This window comes from Leuciscus leuciscus (genome assembly GCF_965113295.1).
Source record: "Leuciscus leuciscus genome assembly, chromosome: 17".
Classification (NCBI taxonomy): Eukaryota; Metazoa; Chordata; class Actinopteri; order Cypriniformes; family Leuciscidae; genus Leuciscus; species Leuciscus leuciscus.
This window is the reverse complement of record NC_138741.1, coordinates 27,435,568-27,453,021: the sequence shown is the minus strand read 5'-3', so window position 1 is coordinate 27,453,021 and position 17,454 is coordinate 27,435,568. Positions and strand designations below refer to the sequence as shown.

Here is a 17,454-nt window from a genome sequence, read left to right as displayed (position 1 = left end):
CTGATTATTTGTGTCTATAACATTTCTTTAGAGTACATTATGTCTCTTATTAGTTAGGGTTAGGTTAGTCATAATCAGTGACCCCCCCAGCTGATTATTATGTTTACATTTTAGAAGAAAATTTCTATAGAATAATAATCTATTCTATAAATCAAAAAATCTAAAATAAAAACAGTGTGTTGCATCAGTAGTAAAGCGTAACTTTGTCGCCATCCAGTGGTTTCAATAAACTACTGCAACAAGAATCAAAATTCATCCCAGAATCAAAAGCGAGAGAAAAAAAAGAGATGTATTATAATTATATTTGTATTACATATGATATATAAATATATATTTACACAATAAATATATATAATTATATTAATATTAATATATATTACAGGATATTTACATTGTAACATTATTTCCATACCTAGTAACTATTAAATATATTTCCCCTCCAAATGTTCCAAATGACAATTTACTTTTTATTTTATGTCATAATCTTCTCTGTTAATGCGTTGGTCACGTGACACGCGAGAACCAATGGCGTTTGTCGTCAATGTCAAACTTCTAGCGGCGCGTCTCGACTCCCAACCGGTCCCAAAGACAGCAAAGGCAGACTGGAAGACGTTCCCAGCGGAAAACGACTTTCTTTGAATTCTTATTTTTTCCTCCTTGCGTTAATGTTCTAAAGTGTGGCTTGAATGCGAAGTTGAGAAACGCCAAAAATGTAGACGACAAGTCACATGAGAGGAGGCAGTGCCTCCACGTCTCTGTGATTGGCTGGTGTATGCGTTTAACAGGCGCGCATTGCGCAATGGAAGTGGGGAAAATGTAGCGATTATTTATGAAAGGTACAATTTATTCACACAGACATCATCTCTATTGCTCATGTTCGAATCGAAATGAACTTTAAATGAATTGTAACTCGAAGTCAATGACCCGTGAATGAGCCGGTTGTTGGCAAAATGGCAGGTAATGCTATTGCCTGCCTGCACCATCAATACACCATCAATTACCAAGGATTTGGTGATTAATTATTCGAAAACAAGGTGAATAATAATAATAATAATAGTCCCACAGTTTATGGCAGTAAATAAAAAATAAAAAATAAATATTGTTTCTATATGATTTTACAGTACTTTTATTTTGAATTAGTGTTAAAATGTTAAACGTATGAAGATTTTAATATGAAACAAATAATATATGCAGAAATATTAAAATATTGTTTTATAGTGCTGTTCTATGTGCCTATGTGCAATATTATCATCAGCTATCATTACTGTACCATTGTACTGCCATAGTATTTTTTGTAAGGAGAGGGGGAAAAGGTATATTTTGAGAGGGATTAGAGAAAATAAGTGAGATTTTTATCATCATCAAGGAAATAGTTGTATATTTTAAGACTTTTTGGCCTGATTTTGCACACAGGGCTTAGATTAAGCCAGGATTAAGCCTTAATTCAATTTGGACATTTAAATTGCTTTAAAAACGTGCCTTAGAAAGAAAAAAAAAACGAAAAAAAACATTACTGGTGTGCATCTTGAGACAAAACAATGGCACTGACATATTTTAAGTGCAAGTTGCTTTCAGTTAAAACAGTTGAAACATGCATTTTAGTCTGGGACTATCTTAAGCCTTGTCTGTGAAACCGAGGGATAAAGTTACAATCTATAAAAACGGTGTAGCCAATATTGCAATATTGTAGTAAATATGAGTGTGTCTTTGTCTGAGTGTGTGTTACTGCAAAAGGACAGCACTCTCTCTGATGTTGTGCATCTGTGCTTTCACACAGTTCTGCTTCCTCTCTCATCTGAAGCCACACCCACCAGGGGCCCCACAGCGAGAGCACCAGCCAATGGGAGAGCAGCACGGCCACTCCATCACCCCTCAGTTTCCAAGGTAACTGGGCTGCTCTCCTGAAAGGCGCTACATCATCAGCATCCGTCCATGAGGCAGGCAGCCTGCAGTGGATCGTATAGCAGGCACCTCCCTCACACAACCGCACTGGATGGGAAAATGGAGTAGGTAGTGTTATGGTGAGTACCCGGCTTCTGTCTTCGGCTCCTATGGGCTGCTAGATTTATGCTTCTTTTGATTAAAAGCAGGGTGGATTTGAACATGGATGAGATATGATACTAGCAGGAGTTATAGGGAAATTGTGAAGAGAGAGAGAGCATTGTTGAAGTGGCCTGCATTGGAAGGACCTGACGCATGCACAAATAGTATCCACAAGGGGGGCCAAACATACATTGCCTTTTCTTTTTGCAGTATTCCTGTTTCTGTCTGCGTGGTCGGGAATGTGAGCTTGTCAGTGTGTGTGTTCTCCACCCGCCTTACACGGAAGCGTGGCCCAGTGTTTTCAGCTCAATAGCCCTGCTTGTTTGTTTGTGTTGAGCACGTTTCTAGGTCTCCGTTGCATGTCAGTCTGTATGGTGCTACAGGGTCGGGATTAGGGAACGCAGGATTTAAAGAGCAGTTGTGGTCCGGTGGGTACGCCTATGTCATTGCTTGGTCATGGTCCTCTCTCCTGTAGATGCTGCCTCGTCACCTTGGGCCCAAACACACGCCCTGCAAAGGCTGGTGTTGCATGACACATGCTCTGAGATATTAGAATGGATTTGCTTCCTTCCTGATGAGGCCGCATGTGTGCGTGTCCTAAGGTGTGGTGTTGCACCACAGGCTTACTATTAGAATTCATGTTTAACTTGGCTAAGTTAACTTGGTGAAAAAAAAGGACATATGACTTGATGGTTTTCTTCAAAGGGCACAGTAAACATGCTATAGTATATCAGTGCTCATCATATAATATTATGCACAGTGTACATAACAATATATACTGTACACATACAATGCGCTGTCAGGGGGACACCTCTGCATATAGTGAAATGCTTCAAATGTAATCTTTTTCATTATAAAATATATTATCAGCATAACAGTTCAAAGCTGAAATTTTATTTTGTAGTATTTGGAAAGGAATGTCTTTTTGCACTCCAGCTGGTATGAACTCCACAACCTGATGATCATGTTATCTAGGGTCATTTAAATTAAGTTTCCAACGGGCATATTGTGCTCTTTTGGTAGAAGACATTATAAGTATCAGTGGGACATTAATATGCCACAAATTCGCTTGCTAGAAATATTCCGTACTCATATCATTTTTATTTGTTTTAAACTTTTTAATTTTGTAAAACTGTCAGTTTCCAGTTTTTAATTCCAGGTTTAAATAAATAAATAATAACTATTTAAAATATTAATTGTTTGATTTTACTATAATTTTTTTTAACACATATCATTTTTTGTATGTGTGTGTGTTTGTAGATATTTGTGTGTGTGTGTGTATATATATATATATATTTTACCCCAATTAATCCATAACTAAATAATTAGACTAAAATGGTTAAAAATATGAATTATGATAATGATAATAATATAGCTGATTGCTTTAAATGATTGGCTGCTCAAATAATCGAACTGTTAAAATATGTAATTCATCCAAACAAAAGTGTATGTTGGTCAAACCAATTACTGATTTCGATATTATAAATAATACATTGTTAAAATTCCCGGTTTATGTCCTACTGCGTCTAATGGTGCAGGTGAAGAGTAGGTAGTAATATACATTACAGTTTGTAATATACACAAATCATGTGATAAATGTACTAGATAAAATGGATCTGAGTCTTTTGAAGTATTCCGTTTTGTTTTAGTTTTGTCCTTACAGTGTGCTTGTGTGTGTCTAAGTTTCTTAAATCTCCTGAGAAAGACAGTTGTGTATTTCAGTCCTGTAGCTTTAGGCACTGTTGCAGTTGTTCACGGACACCGTTCTGGGTTTTGGGAAGTGATTCCTCTGTGATCCGCCCCTCCCTCTCCCACGAGAGCTCTGTTTTATTATGGTGATGAGGGTCTGTGCTTAAGCGTCTGTGTCTGTGTTTGAGCGTGAGCATGGAAGGCAGGGGTTGGGTGAAGAACAGACCCCTCTTTTCCACAGTATTGACCCCTGTTATATAGACCCAGAATATTCTGTGTAACTGTCTGCTTTTTTTGCATATCAAGCCCTGAACACAACACTGCTCTCTGAGCTTGTTATGACGGGGACCAGATGACCCAGAATACTGGGGTGAGACCTGTGCTCTTGAGAGATGAGGGCATTTCTAAGGCATGTTGTGTGTGTAATCAGACACAAGCATTCTGAAAATGTTGTTGTTTAGCAGACTTTTGCGCAGGGTACCATGCTTTCATGGCAGATTTTGTGTCTTTCAACGTCCTGACATAGTAAAACTGTAAAATAAGCTTTTTAGCAAAGTGCCGAACCCAAACACAATTTAAGTCTGACATTAACTATGGTTTGTTTGCAGTTAAAAGCTGCTGTAAATAGTGATATATTTTTGGCTTTTTCCAGCTTTTTGGTGGTGGTATCATATTTCAATTAATTTCCCATTTGGACACAAAGTGCTGTCAGTCTTTCTCTGTATCCTTCTGTCATCATTCAAACATAATGAGAGCAGCTGTCATCTAACTTCACCACCCAGGGTGTGGCAGCAGTCGGTCAGGCAATTATGGAGCATTCTCAGCGAGCTTTGAAAAATATTTAATAATGCTTTCCAAATTAGAATTGATCACCTTCAGTGTTGTTAAATGTTTCAATCTAGATATAGAAAACTATACTGAATCTTTATCAGCTATTAATCAATAATGTTTCCAATATACAGCGAATTTGAATCACATTTAAAAAATGCTGTGATGTTAGCAATAGTTGAATTTGTATTTGATGTATATTTTATCATTTGCTGATGCTCTTATCAGTCAGTGTTTGATAAGGCATTTTAGGATACATTTACACGACAATGATGTACTAAAAACGGAAATGTTTTTCCTTTGCGTTTTACAGGGATCCACGAAAACGACTAAAAACGCTGTATTATACTGGCAGGTCAGTCATTGATGATGCCACTTTGTAAAGAAACACTATATATACTGTAATACACATGCGCAGGACGTCACTATTTTCACAAATTCGTGTTTTTGTAGTTTACACAGAGATGAGACTGGTAGTTTTTTTAAAAACGTACATTTTGAAAGCCTTTTTCAGGCCTCGAAAATGCCATTGTCGTGTAAATTAATGGCCAAAACGCATAAAGTATTCTGTTTTAGTTGAAAATGGTGTCGTGTAAACACTTAGTTGCATTGATTTTGCATTAGGGTTAGGGATTTGTAAACTTCAGCACCCATGTAAGTTAATTGGTAATTAAAAGTGTAAACCATGAAGAATCTTTTTAATTAGTTAATAATAATTATTATTTATGAATATTTTATATATTGCCACTCCTAGTTTCTGTTTGAAAAATAGAAAATGAAGAGCTCTGTCTTTACAGCACATGTACCAGAAGTATCTTGAGTGGCCTTCAAATATCGTCTTTGACAACAGGCGGCCTTGGAGTCAAAAAGCTTAGGTGCGTCCCAGTTTGCACACTTATGCACTATTCTATGCCGTTGTAATATAAATAGTGCAAGTGGTGAGTTCACACACTACTGCAAGTGTGGAATGTTGGACATTTCATGCTCTTAACTGTCCTATTTTTCCTTTTGTAGCAAAGGGGGAGGGGCTATCAGAGTCCAATCGTGGATGACAAAGTATCCTTAAAATAAAAATCATACATACACTAGAGACTAGACAATAGAATACATAGTGCATATAAGTGCAACACAACAGTCAAAAACCACTGCCCTAAAATAATTTTTTTCTTAAAAAAATATAGTCTACAATTTGTTTTGCAGACACATATTTTCATATATATATATTTATATGAAATATTTAACCATAAAAAAAAAATATATATATAATATTATATATATATTTATTATTATTATTTTTATTTCTTTAAATTTAGGTTAAATATTTGCTGAAACAGTTTCAATAAAGTGACATTAAATATTGTTTTCCCTTTGTTGGGGTTGAGGAGGGCCAGCAGTAGTAATGAACTTGCTGAATACATGACCTCAACCTTTGACCGCATTGATGATTGAGGTTAAAGGTTAACAATGTATTGATCAGAAGCAGGTCAAAACTGTCCCGAAGAGATGATGGACAGTTTAACAGAGCTTCAGGTAGTTACAGGGCCACGGCAGGGCTCATTGTGCTTTGACATCATGTCAGATGTCATACAGAGCATTACGGTCAATAAGCACATTACCATTACTATGGTAAAGAAAGATCTGAGATTGTTTTGTTGGAACTTTGTGAGTGAGCTAAAACAATCATATAAAACACTCAATTTTGATATAGCATAGTAGCTGTAATTGCCATTTTAAGGGCAGAATAATTGTCTCTGTGTTAAGTTAGAATGAGCCATTAGAATGAGAGCATTTTTGTGTTTAGAAAACTTATTTTAACTTGACATGGTTCCCATAAATGCAATGCTTATGTGCGAAACGTGAGACACGAGTGCAACATTTAAAGATGTTCTAGGTCATCTAGGTCATGTTTACATAGAAAACCCATGGAAAAGTTACTCAGAAGAATGCAAAAAAAGCATTTAACGGCTCCTACAGTACCTTCTACCACCACCATTAATAGTGGATCTATATTTATTCACGTGAAGAGTCTCAGGACTAATAATATATTGTATTATAGTAGATGTAAGAATGATATGACCCCCTACACACTCTTTCTGCACAGAATTATATGATAAACAAGGACATTTATATTCTAGGGTGAAAATAAAAAGTCTAATGAAATATTAGCCTTACAGTCTCTCTGTGACCTTAAAAATATAAATAAAACAGTGTTTCTGCTGACTCACACAGGATATTGCCCTCGGCTCCTTTCAGAAAAGGGACATAAAGTGTCTTGACTGTGATTTCCTCCGTTATCTTAGAGGCTGCAGGCTTATTGTTCCTGCACACTCTTTTACAGAATTAGATATCAAGAGTCAAGTCTTGTTGATGCGTAATACTAAACTGTTATTCAAAATATTCAAACTCTCAACTCACCTTTATTGTCTTATGTTTGCCAGAGTTCATTATGTAAAATACACAACTAATATATTTGATTTATGTGTTATATTTTATTGTTTAGTTTTTATACATTTGTTATACTATTTTTCATAAAGAATAAGATTATTTATGAGATAGTATGGACAGGAGAAATTGAATAAATTACTATACAAATTTGTATGTATTTATTTGTAAAGCATTAGGCATACACATGTACATACGCTATAAAACAGTGGCTGAAAAAAGAAACCATGAATAATGAAAGATAAATTCCTCTGTCCTGTCTCCAAAATGGCGGAATGTTGCAGTTTGTGAGGTCATGAATTATTGAAGTTCATCTGATACTTCACAGGTCGTCTCTGATTTGACATTGCGTCATATAGCTCATTGTTTCATTGGATGTGTAAAGCTGTGATTATGTTTGTGCAAATATTGAACTTTTACCATGTGGTTATCTATCTATCTATCTATCTATCTATCTATCTATCTATCTATCTATCTATCTATCTATCTATCTATCTATCTATCTATCTATCTATCTATCTATCTATCTATCTATCTATCTATCTATCTGTCTATCTGTCTATTTGTCTATCTGTCTATCTATCTATCTGTCTGTCTGTCTATCTGTCTATCTATCTATCTATCTATCTGTCTATCTATCTGTCTATCTGTCTATCTATCTATCTATCTATCTATCTATCTATCTATCTATCTATCTATCTATCTATCTATCTATCTATCTATCTATCTATCTATTTGTCTATCTATCTATCTATCTATCTATCTATCTATCTATCTATCTATCTATCTATCTATCTATCTGTCTATCTGTCTATTTGTCTATCTGTCTATCTATCTATCTGTCTGTCTGTCTATCTGTCTATCTATCTATCTGTCTATCTATCTGTCTATCTGTCTATCTATCTATCTATCTATCTATCTATCTATCTATCTATCTATCTATCTATCTATCTATCTATCTATCTATCTATCTATCTATCTATCTATCTATCTATCTATCTATCTATCTATCTATCTATCTATCTATTTGTCTATCTATCTATCTGTCTGTCTGTCTGTCCTATCTATTTGTCTATCTATCTATCTATCTATCTATCTATCTATCTATCTATCTATCTATCTATCTATCTATCTATCTATCTATCTATCTATCTATCTATCTATCTATCTATCTATCTATCTATCTATCTATCTATCTATCTATCTATCTATCTATCTATATGTCTATCTGTCTATTTGTCTATCTATCTATCTGTCTGTCTGTCCTATCTATTTGTCTGTCTGTCTGTCTGTCCTATCTATCTATCTATCTATCTATCTATCTATCTATCTATCTATCTATCTATCTATCTATCTATCTATCTATCTATCTATCTATCTATCTGTCTATTTGTCTATTTGTCTATCTATCTATCTGTCTGTCTGTCCTATCTATTTGTCTGTCTGTCTATCTGTCTATCTATCTATCTATCTATCTATCTATCTATCTATCTATCTATCTATCTATCTATCTATCTATCTGTCTATCTATCTATCTATCTATCTATCTATCTATCTATCTATCTATCTATCTATCTATCTATCTATCTATCTATCTATCTGTCTGTCTGTCTGTCTGTCTGTCTGTCTGTCTGTCTGTCGTTCGATCTGTCTTACTTTCTATATGTCTTCTGTCGCTCTATATGTCGCTCTATCGCTCTATCTGTTGATCTATCGTTCTATCTGTCGCTCTATCTGTCGCTCTATCTGTTGATCTATCTGTCGCTCTAACGCTCTATCTGTCTCTCTATCTGTCTCTCTATCTGTCGCTCTATCTGTTGATCTATCTGTCGCTCTAACGCTCTATCTGTCTCTCTATCTGTCGCTCTATCGCTCTATCTGTCGCTCTATCATTCTATATGTCGCTCTATCTGTCACTCTATCTGTCACTCTATCATTCTATATGTCGCTCTATCTGTCGCTCTAACACTCTCTGTTGCTCTATCGCTCTGTCGCTCTATCTGTCTCTCTATCTGTCTCTCTATCTGTCGCTCTATCGCTCTATCTGTCACTCTATCATTCTATATGTCGCTCTATCTGTCGCTCTATCTGTCACTCTATCTGTCGCTCTATCGCTCTATCTGTCACTCTATCATTCTATATGTCGCTCTATCTGTCGCTCTATCTGTCACTCTATCTGTTGCTCTGTCGCTCTATCTGTCGCTCTATCTGTCGCTCTATCATTCTATATGTCGCTCTATCTGTCGCTCTATCGTTCTATCTGTCGCTCTATGTCGCTTTATCATTCTATATGTCGCTCTATCTGTTGCTCTATCGTTCTATCTGTCGTTCTATCTGTCGCTCTATCTGTCGCTCTATCGTTCTATCTCTCTATCTGTCGCTCTATCTGTCGCTCTATCTGTCGCTCTATCGCTCTATCTGTCGCTCTCTGTCGCTCTATCTGTCGCTCTATCGTTCTATCTGTCGCTCTATCTGTTGCTCTATCGTTCTATCTGTCGTTCTATCTGTCGCTCTATCTGTCGCTCTATCGTTCTATCTCTCTATCTGTCGCTCTATCTGTCGCTCTATCTGTCGCTCTATCGCTCTATCTGTCGCTCTCTGTCGCTCTATCTGTCGCTCTATCGCTCTATCTGTCGCTCTCTGTCGCTCTATCTGTCGCTCTATCGTTCTCTGTCGCTCTATCGTTCTATCTGTCGCTCTATGTCGCTTTATCATTCTATATGTCGCTCTATCTGTTGCTCTATCGTTCTATCTGTCGTTCTATCTGTCGTTCTATCTGTCGCTCTATCTGTCGCTCTATCGTTCTATCTCTCTATCTGTCGCTCTATCTGTCGCTCTATCGCTCTATCTGTCGCTCTCTGTCGCTCTATCTGTCGCTCTATCGCTCTATCTGTCGCTCTCTGTCGCTCTATCTGTCGCTCTATCGTTCTATCTGTCGCTCTATCGTTCTATCTGTCGCTCTATGTCGCTTTATCATTCTATATGTCGCTCTATCTGTTGCTCTATCGTTCTATCTGTCGTTCTATCTGTCGTTCTATCTGTCGCTCTATCTGTTGCTCTATCGTTCTATCTATCGTTCTATCTGTCGCTCTATCGCTCTATCTGTCGCTCTCTGTCGCTCTATCTGTCGCTCTATCGTTCTATCTGTCGCTCTATCTGTTGCTCTATCATTCTATATGTTGCTCTATCTGTTGCTCTATCGCTCTATCTGTTGCTCTATCGTTCTATCTGTCGCTCTATCTGTTGCTCTATCGTTCTATCTGTCGCTCTATCTGTCGCTCTAACGTTCTATCTGTCACTCTATCTGTCGCTCTATCATTCTATATGTCGCTCTATCATTCTATATGTCGCTCTATCTGTCGCTCTATCACTCTATCTGTCGTTCTAACGTTCTATCTGTCACTCTATCTGTCGCTCTAACATTCTATGTCGCTCTATCTGTCGCTCTATCATTCTATATGTCGCTCTATCTGTCGCTCTATCACTCTATCTGTCGTTCTAACGTTCTATCTGTCGCTCTAACGTTCTATCTGTCACTATCTGTCGCTCTAACATTCTATATGTCGCTCTATCTGTCGCTCTATCATTCTATATGTCGCTCCATCTGTCGCTCTATCACTCTATCTGTCGTTCTAACGTTCTATCTGTTGCTCTATCGTTCTATCTGTCGCTCTATCACTCTATCTGTCGTTCTAACGTTCTATCTGTCGCTCTATCTGTCGCTCTAACATTCTATATGTCGCTCTATCTGTTGCTCTATCGTTCTATCTGTCGCTCTATCTGTTGCTCTATCGTTCTATCTGTCGCTCTATCTGTTGCTCTATCGTTCTATCTGTCGCTCTATCTGTCGCTCTAACGTTCTATCTGTCACTATCTGTCGCTCTATCATTCTATATGTCGCTCTATCTGTCGCTCTATCATTCTATATGTCGCTCTATCTGTCGCTCTATCACTCTATCTGTCGTTCTAACGTTCTATCTGTCACTCTATCTGTCGCTCTAACATTCTATATGTCGCTCTATCTGTCGCTCTATAGCTCTATCGCTCTATCTGTCGCTCTATCATTCTATGTCGCTCTATCTGTCGCTCTAACGCTCTCTGTCGCTCTATCGCTCTATCTGTCGCTCTATGTCGCTCTAACGCTCTCTGTCGCTCTATCGCTCTATCTGTCGCTCTATCGCTCTATCTATCGCTCTATCTGTCACTCTATCTGTCGCTCTATCATTCTATATGTCGCTCTATCTGTCGCTCTAACGCTCTCTGTCGCTCTATCTGTCGCTCTAACGCTCTCTGTCGCTCTATCTGTCGCTCTAACGCTCTGTCGCTCTCTTGCTCTATCTGTCGCTCTATCATTCTATGTCGCTCTATCTGTCGCTCTAACGCTCTCTGTCGCTCTATCTGTCGCTCTAACGCTCTGTCGCTCTCTTGCTCTATCTGTCGCTCTATCGCTCTATCTGTCACTCTATCGCTCTATCTGTCGCTCTATCGCTCTATCTATCGCTCTATCTGTCACTCTATCTGTCGCTCTATCATTCTATATGTCGCTCTATCTGTCGCTCTAACGCTCTCTGTCGCTCTATCTGTCGCTCTAACGCTCTGTCGCTCTCTTGCTCTATCTGTCGCTCTATCATTCTATGTCGCTCTATCTGTCGCTCTAACACTCTCTGTCGCTCTATCGCTCTATCTGTTGCTCTATCTTCTATCTGTTGCTCTATCGCTCTATCTGTCTTTCTATCCTCTATCTGTCGCTCTATCTGTCATTCTATCGCTCTATCGCTTTATCTGTCGTTCTATCTTCTATCTGTCGTTCTACCTGTCATTCTATCGCTCTATAGATCTATCTGTCATTGTTTCACTTTATCTGTAGTTCTATTGCTCTGTTGTTCTGTCGCTCTATTTGTCATTCTATCATTCTATCTTTTGTTTTATGAATCTGTCATTCTATCTATTGATTTATCTATCTATCGTACTATCTGTTTATCTCCTTTTGTCTTTGAGCAGGCATAATGTGTTTTACAGGAAGCAGCATAGGCCACATTTAAGTGAAGTTCCATTTTAAATCCACAGATTTTTTAGTGTAATGGTGTCTTCTCTGAGCTCTAGACTTCTTTACCTGCTATATATTATTACTAAATCTATTGCTAAAAGCATAAAATCTGAGCATACACTCTCACGCCTGACCTCAGCTTCTGGTGTAGGTCAAGGTCAGGTGAGACGGGCAGGTTTTCATCCAGATGAGAACAGAAGGGAGGAGAGTAGATGGATAGGGAGATGTTCTGGCAGGGACACTGCTGCAGGTGTGTGAAGGGTAATGAACCATGAGCTGGCAGCATTTACTTCTCTACCCTTCGTCCTACAGTTTTGTTGCTACTGCATAGGCTCCTTTGTGTCAGGCCATCCTAGAACAGCCTAGCATCATGGTGGTTAGCTGGTCAGCACATGACACTTTCTTCAGAAAGTTAAAAAAATTGAGTTTCTTTAATTATCCTGATATATTCTGATTTGCATAAAAATGCCTTTGGAGCAGGAGATTTACTCCTGAAAAGGGATAATAAAGGTTCTTCATAATCAAATGTAAGACAACCACTTTAGATTTTAAGTTTTAAAATGATGTAAGCTTGACAGAGTATTACTTCTTTATTGCATGTAAGAAGCTTGTTTAATCCTATCAGAATTTAATCCTCTTGTATAAACCATTTTCTGGTGTCTTTTTTATTCCACTTTAGTTTGCTACATTTCTTATGGAAGTTTGTTCTGCCTCGGAATTTAAAAGATAATTGTGACTTTTTTTTATCTCAAAATTCTGACTTCTCACAATTCTGACTTTTTTTCTCAGAATGGAGAGATATAAACTCGCAATTATGAGTTTTTTTGCAATTGCAATTCTATATCTCACGAATTATGACTTTTTTCTTGCAATTCTGTTTTTTTCTCTCACCACTGCTACTTGGGAATTTATATCACAAAATTCTGACTTTATAACTAGCATTTGTGAGTTTATATCACAATTCTGAGAAAAATTTCCTTTTTTTATTTTTTATTCAGTGGTGGAAACGAGCCTCCATAATTTCTTGAAGGTGTGAGGAATATTTAAGAAGGGAGGCAAATTTCTGCCACATAGCCTATCTGCTTATGGATACAATTAATAATTCAGAGGATTTGGGACAGAGCCCCAGAGAAAAGAATGCTGTCACGGTCCTGCTGTCTGGATTAAAGCTTTACACTGCATTTATACAAGCAGATGTTCAACTGTATACATTTACAGAGGACTTTCTTCTCTTTGACATTGCAGAGTGAGACAGCAGAACTAGATTGCTCACATTATAATCATCAAAGCTGTCTGCTCTGCAAGCGCACAATATAGATCGTGTTGTTGATTCCTAATGGGACCAGAGGAAATGTTATTGATTGGAGTTTGCTCTTACAGAACTCACGTGACTGAGATGAGTTTCCAGTTTTGTTTTAAAGTCCCCGTGAACCGGAAGTTGCAAACGACTTTTCTCCAGTATTGTGACGTATTTCCAAGTGAAACGGAATATTGAAAAGAGGGCGGGGTTTTACTTTAGCGCTCCTCCTCTCCATCTCTGCTCATAGCAGACTAACGGTTTGAGGGGAGTGGTTAAGCGTTTTCAACCCAAGCCGTCAAACTGATGTCATCAGAGAGGGACCGCCATTCCAGACCAGAAGTAACTTTTCAGATTTTGATTAAAGATTACCACGGCAAACAATTTTTTTCTGTGTATTAACTTGCACGGATTAATTGTTCACCACAAGACTAGTAATATGCGCTAACAAAGTAAATAGGGTCAATTTTTTTATTTCATGTCGACTTTAAGTAACTTTGTCTCAGATTTTTCTCTCTTGGGAGAAATAAACGCATCACTTTACAAGAAATTGCTTGTAAATTTCACAAATGTGACCCTGGATCACAAAACCAGTAACAAGTCGCACGGTAATTTTTGTGGCAATAGCCAACAATACATTGTATGGGTCAAAATTATCGATTTTTCTTTTATGCCAAAAATCATTAGGATATTACGTAAATATCATGTTCCATGAAAATATTTTGTAACTTCCTACCGTAAATATATAAAACATTTATTTTTGTGAGTGAATGCAGCACAATCGAGAACATAAATGGACAACTATAAAGGCGATTTTCTCAATGTTTTGATTTTTTGCGACCTCAGATTCCAGATTTTCAAATAGTTGTTTCTCTGCCAAATATTGTCCTATCCTTACAAACCATACATCAATGGAAAGCTTATTTATTCAGCTGTCAGATGATGTATACATCTCAACTTCAAAAAATGCACCCATGTGACTGGTTTTGTGGTCAAGGGTTACAAATAATTACAAAGAAACATTTAGCTTCGGCTACACTTGTGTATAGGGAGGGCGGTACTGACCGCACGTTTTACAAGATAATATAATTGTCAATGACACTCAGGATCTGTTGTGCACCAAATCCTCCACCATGCCAGTCATCTCTTCTTACTCTCGTCACGTTATGCCGGGTTCAGACTACACAATATTTTTGTCTGTTATGATAGTCACTGTGTCAGATTATGCGATTCTGACTCCTAAATTCCTGTCATGGACAAGAAACATGTCAAACTACACGTTGCTTCCTGACCAATCAGGAAGCTGACAACAACTAAATTGTTGTCTTAAACAATGTGTGTGATGTTATAGAGAAGGCAGAACTAGCGACTGACTTCCAGAAACAAGAGCATAAACAAATGACTACTGAAGCGGTGTCTTTGCTAAATGCTAATTCCAGTTGCTGAAGCACCTCCACTATCGTTTGCGAGCATTTATCTTTTTTCACTCTGTCATGGTAGTCCCTCAAGTAAACATCATAAAGGCAGGAGTATTATTGCCATAGCTCCACAAACCTTTCCTCCATTGCTTAATTCCACCTAGCATCACCAATATCATCATCTCTCTTTCGTTTTGCAATGGTTGAAAGCTGTGTACAGAAGAGCTTCTGTGCTCCTATTGGTCAACGTCACAGATGTGATGAAACCTGTCTTGGAGGACCGGAAAATAAGCAGCTCGTGTTGTATGGAGCAGGGCAGACCCTTTTAAGTTTATATTGTAGTGTCCGCTGTCCAATTGAACTAAATGTTTTTTTATATAAAATCACAAAACGGCAGTAGGGGCTGTGCCGTGCAGGTAAAGTAATCGTGTACGGCCGAACAACCTGTTACTCCGACTACTGCAAGCCTAGTTAGTAACTCAGATAATTTGGTCTTGGAAGAATTTTATGAGACATGCTTTATTTCACATTGAGATCTTTGAATTCAGTGTCTTGGCAAATTGGAGCACAGTTTGAGACATTGTTCAGACAATCAGGCGACTTAAAGGAAGAGTTTTCACTGTATGAATTAAATAAACACCGATTCTTATTAAAGCTATAAAAGTTATTCAGTTAACAGCAGTGAGTATTTTCTTTGTCTTTTGTTGTATCATTAACATTAATGACACAGACGCAGCAGGTTTATCAGGCTACTGTCACTTTAAGAGCGAATGCACAGATTTAATATACTGTTACACATGTGTTTTCTACGGTGGCCGAGAGAGCTCAACGCGCTGCAACTGAAGAAAACACATGCAAATAGAAAAACACCTGCAAATTAAGAAAACATCTTCATCAGTTTCACAACACATGTGTGCTCCAAATACTCACAACACAACCAAATACAGAAACGCTCTGCAAAAGTTCACAACACAACCAAATACAGAAACGCTCTGCAAAAGTTCACAACACAACCAAATACAGAAACGCTCTGCAAAAGTTCACAACACAACCAAATACAGAAACGCGCTGCAAAAGTTCACAACACAACCAAATACAGAAACGCGCTGCAAATAGGACAGAACACAACGGAAATGTTTCCGGGGAAGCCAATAAGTGACGGACCCGACTGGGACGTGCTTACGGAGCTGTCTACTTTAATTTAATTTAATTTATTATTTTATTTTTGTTGCAAAACGTACAGAGATTACACGTTTATGACATACAACTTTGTATACAATATACAAAATGCATTTGTAATATGTTCAATGTCATAAGAATACTAATCAGAAAAGAACAAGCTGAAGACTAAAATAAATTAAAGAAAAAAAGATAGAGAAAAAGAACATGAGGGAAAGAGATTAATATATACATCAGTTACATTGTACACATTCATGTTATGTTAAAATAAGTTTCATAAGAAATGTTAGAATGAAGGGTCCAAATCATAGACAGTAGGCTATATAAGAGGTCCAAATATGAGACGGCGCTGCGTTGTCATGGGAACATCCCAGGTGAAAATAATGAGGAAATTACATTGGCTTTCGTTGCTCCCTTCATCAAGTCCGTTCCAAACGGCTACATAATGGCACACAAGTGCCCCGCTCCCTCCAAAGTGCCCACTTCAAGGGCTCTGCCGTCTGCCCTTTAAAGGGAGTAACGTTAGGGCATAGGTAGTCTCGCATAGCCAGACCTTCAGACTGACGGCAGAAGGTCTGGACTCTATCGCAGCATTTCTTGGCCAAGGACCGCCCAAGAGGACGTTTGACTGACATGTAACACAACCAATCACAGTTTGTTTTGTACCGCGTCATATTTAGGGGCGTGACAATATAATGTTGATGTCCCTACAATAACAGACCGGCGTGCATCTAATACATTTTTCATTCAAGAACCTTGTGCAAGTTTACTGCATCAATGGAGCCGCGAACTTCACATACTTTTGAAAATACAGCGTTTAGTTGATCGTGGTAAGCGCTCATTGTCTCAGTTGTAAAAACAACGGCTTTCTTCTTTTTTTTTTCCCGGCAGACCGAAAATAAACGCGACACTCGCGCCCCCCGGAAATCCGATAAAATTCAACCAATCAGATGACGTTTCTGTATTTGGTTGTGTTGTGAACTTTTGCAGAGCGTTTCTGTATTTGGTTGTGTTGTGAGTATTTGGAGCACACATGTGTTGTGAAACTGATGAAGATGTTTTCTTAATTTGCAGGTGTTTTTCTATTTGCATGTGTTTTCTTCAGTTGCAGCGCGTTGAGCTCTCTCAGCCACCGTAGTTTTCTTTCTCAACTGTTTATTTTCACTTAAAGGTGCTCTAACGATGTTGGGTGAAGTCACTTCTTGTTGACGTTCAAAGTATTGTCAAACAAAACAGAGGCTAGCTCGACCCTCCCTCCTTCTCATCCCGTCCCCTCCCCCTCCCTTCCGTGCTTCCTAAAACAGTCATGAACCATTTAGAAAAACCAAACTGGATGTACCCACCTTTTGAACGCTTTTCCGATGTAAATTCGGGACTTCGCACGTTCCTTCTCCTTTTCCCCTCTTCTTTGTTATTTGTTTATCAGAACGTCGTCTCTTTGGTCATGTGTCGGCCATATCAAAATTCTCAAGAATATACATTTTTAACGTTAGTCGTTGTCGTTGTCTTGG

General features: G+C 37.9%; 1 protein-coding gene across 1 annotated transcript in view; it reads left to right on the top strand.

Annotated features, from left to right (window-relative positions):
- Positions 1-447: 447 nt before the first annotated feature.
- akap6 (A kinase (PRKA) anchor protein 6) overlaps positions 448-17,454 on the top strand; it is a 175,250-nt gene continuing 158,243 nt past the window's right edge. The window contains exons 1-2 of the mRNA XM_082142267.1: positions 448-836; positions 1,778-2,021. The gene's annotated coding sequence lies outside the window, so the exon portion shown is untranslated. The remainder of the gene's footprint in view (positions 837-1,777; positions 2,022-17,454) is intronic.